This window comes from Pteropus medius, unplaced genomic scaffold, assembly GCF_902729225.1.
Source record: "Pteropus medius unplaced genomic scaffold, Ma_sr-lr_union100, whole genome shotgun sequence".
Taxonomy (NCBI): Eukaryota; Metazoa; Chordata; class Mammalia; order Chiroptera; family Pteropodidae; genus Pteropus; species Pteropus medius.
Window position 1 is genome coordinate 3,802,123 of NW_024340697.1, and position 3,586 is coordinate 3,805,708.

General features: G+C 39.3%; 1 pseudogene; it reads left to right on the forward strand.

The window, feature by feature from the left end:
- Window positions 1–3,066: 3,066 nt before the first annotated feature.
- LOC120611935 (uncharacterized) lies at window positions 3,067–3,182 on the forward strand (annotated as a pseudogene).
- Window positions 3,183–3,586: the final 404 nt, after the last annotated feature.

Genomic DNA, 3,586 nt, shown 5'->3' on the forward strand with positions numbered 1-3,586 from the left:
AAATCTTTCTAAATCACCTCATACCACCTTCATTTATAGAAATTGTGGGACCCTACTGGGCACAAAAGGATTTGAGTATTATATCAGGTTGATAAAGATAAAACTAACAAAGCATCCAGAAACTTGAATTGCGAACACATTATGAATTGGAGTCAGTAAATCACTAGATATTGTCATCACCCACTATGTGCAGTGTACTTTGCTTCTTGTTTTTGTATTCATCTCTGGAGCGGTTTGGTACCAGATCAGTGTTTCAGGAAATTAGTTGCTACTGAGATTTTTCTCAGAGTATTTCCAGAAGTTCAGTTAGTGCCACATGGATGGCTTTAAAGGCGACATATGCTAATTTACATAGAAATGAAAATGTAAAAGCTATGCCTTCAACGAAAGTCACCAAAAGTCTGAAAACCAAAACTCTGCTCATAAAATTTTAAGCTCTTCCAATTGGATTAATAACCGATGGTCCCATGGAATGATAAATATTTTAACTTTAAATTGGAGTGTCTCAAACTTGGCACTCTAGACATTTTGGGCCAGGTAATTCTTTGTGGTGGGGGCTGTAGTGCGCCCTGTAGGATGTTTAGCGGCATCCCTGGCCTCTACATTTTAGATACAGGTAGCACCTCTTTCCCCACTGTGACCCCAAAAACATTTCCACACATTGCCAAATGTCTCCTAGGGGGCAAATTGCCTCAGTCGAAAACTACTGCTTTGTAGCAAGATAAGTTGACAAGGATATTACATCACAAGTGTTGTCTTCTTGAAAATAATACTGGTGTAATTATACATTTGACAAGTAAAAATAATGTGATGCTAACTGAACCCTGCTTTAAGTTTTCAATGCTGCTATGCTATCTTCTATTTGTGAATGGGGTTCAATACAGTTAATTTACTGCCCTTTTAAATTCTTACGCAACATGGAGCTAATTCACATATATCGAATAGGAGCTGGACTGGGAATCAAGAGTTAGTCCATATATTAAAATGGATGGAGGGAGATTATCTTCAAAATTGAACAAAGAAGAATTTGTTTCTTTCCCTTGGAGTGGACCTAAGAAACTTAATTTATGTTGATTTTTTTTTTCGTAAGAGTTGGAAGCAAGGAAACTAAAGCCAGAGCACAAGAACATTTAAAAATGAATAAACCCAAGCCATTTCTTTCATGCTTACTTCAGTTGAGAAAGTTCTCACCAGATGATAATGGATAGGCTTACACTTCTCCTGGAAGTCGTGATGTTTTTGCCAAAGAAACTTTTTATAATCAGAAGCAGGCTAAAAGTATGTGAAAACATGCAAAAAGAGAGGGTCCTGAGGGGTTGATATTTGTGTATATATATGTATATGTTTGTGTGTTTTGTAACCTAGTCTTGCCAGAAGCTCAGAGACCGGCCAAAGGAGCAGCGTAGTAATCTAGCTGAGTTGGATCAGGTAATTTGGCCCTAGGTGGTCAGAGTGGAGGTGATGAGAGCAGGTGATAGAATTTGCTGAATCAAATGTGAATGCGGGAGAAGCCAAGGGTGTCTCTAAGCTCCTTGACAAAAGCAGAAAGATGGATGGAGTTGTCATTAGCTGAGATGGGAAGACTAGGAGGAGCAGGACTGGGAGCAAATGGGAAGTGGGGGGAATAGTAAAAGTTCCATTTTGGACATGTAATATTTGACATGCCTGTTAGACACCTAATAATGGATGTCGAGCAGGCAGTTAAATTATTAGAGTATGGAGTTCCGAAGAGAAGTCTGAGTTGGGGATATACTGCATACAGACATTACATAAGGTCCCATGACTGGAAGCGATCTACCAAAGAGCATCGTAGAAAGGAAAGAAGAGGGAAGAGGTGGAGGGCCTGAGTCCCAGGGCGCTCTGACAATAAAATGTCAGGCGCACAATAGCCAAAAGGTGTAAAGAACCCAAATGTCCATCAACAGGTGAAACGAATTGCGCTCTGTCCGTACAATGGAGTATTATTTCAATCATAAAAAGAAATTGCGTACTGACATAAGCTATAACATGGATGGACTTCAAAACATTATGCTAGGTCAAAGAAACCAAAAAGTAAAAGTCACATATTATATGATCCTATTTATACGAAATGGCCAGAATAGTTAAATCCATAGAAACAGAAAGCAGATTATGGTTTCTAGGGATTAGGGGGTAAGGGATTAGAGTGACTGCTCCATGGGTACAGGGTTTTCTTTTGTGGTGATAGAAATGTTTTGAAACTAAGCAGAGGTCGTGGTTGTACAACATCGTGAATGTACTAAACGCCACTGAATTGTTCACTTAAAATGGTTTTTTTTTATTGTTTTGTTAGTTTCAGGTACACAATATATTGGTTAGACATTTATATAGTTTTAAATGGCTTATTTAAAAAAATATTTATTTGTTTTCAGTTACAGATAATATACAATATTAGTTTCAGGTGCACAGCACAGTGAGGGTCTTGTTTTCTTATCCATTCAGCCACTCTATGTCTTTCGATTGGAGCATTTAATCCATTTACATTAAAGTAATTCTTGATAGGTGTGTAGTTATTACCATTTTATTATTCATATTTTTGATTTTTTTTTTTCTTAAAGAAGTCCCTTTAACATTTCTTGTAATACGGGTTTGCTGGTAATGAACTCCTTTAGCTTTTTCTTATCTGGGGAGCTCTTTACCTGTCCTTCAATTCTAATCAATAGCTTTGCTGGGGGTGGGACCAGCCAATTCCTCGTATCGACCCCTCCTGCCAGTCTCGAGGTGGCCTCTTCTGTTAGTTAGTGGCCTCTTAGTTATAGGACTTCTGTTTAATTAGACTTCAGGCTGTTCTCAATTATGGCTGTTTCTGTAGTTTAGTTGTAATTTTGATGTGGTCATTGGAGGAGGTGAGCACAGCATTTACCTACTCCGCCATCTTGACTGGAAGCCCCAGGGTTTAGCTAAAATGATTCATTTTATGTTATGTGAATTTCACCTCAATTTTTAAAAAGTCAGTTTGTGGATGTGGTTCCATGGTGTAGCGGTTGGCACATCTGCTTTTCACGCAGAAGGTCCTAGGTTCACACTCCAGTGGAACTACTGTCCATGGTCTACGGCTGTGCCACCCTGAACAAGCCCAATGTTAGATCTCGGAAGCTAAGCAGGGTCGGGCCTGGTTAGTACTTGGATGGGAGACCACCTGGGAAGACCAGGTGCTGTAGGCGTAAATAATAATAAATAATAAAAAAATAAAAACAAAAAATAAATTAACAGTCAGGTTGAAGAGAAGAGGGGAGCAAAGGATCCTGAGAAGAAGCATCTAGAGAGGCACACGGAACAGCCAGATATCGAAAGTATTTCGAGGGAGACAGAGTGATGAGCTTTGTAAAATGTCACTAATGAGCCATGTACGATGTGGACTGAAAACTGAGGTTGGATTTAATAATGTGGCAGTAACTAGTGAACCTTCAGTAGAACAGCCTTCGCAAACTGAGTGCTGGCCTCAAAAGCTTGATCAGAGGAGACCGAAGAAATCGAGAGGCAGGAAATTGGAAATAGGAAGTAGAGACAACATTCTGAAGGACGCTTGTAAAAGGATGTTGAGACAATAGGCAGTATCTGGAGAAGC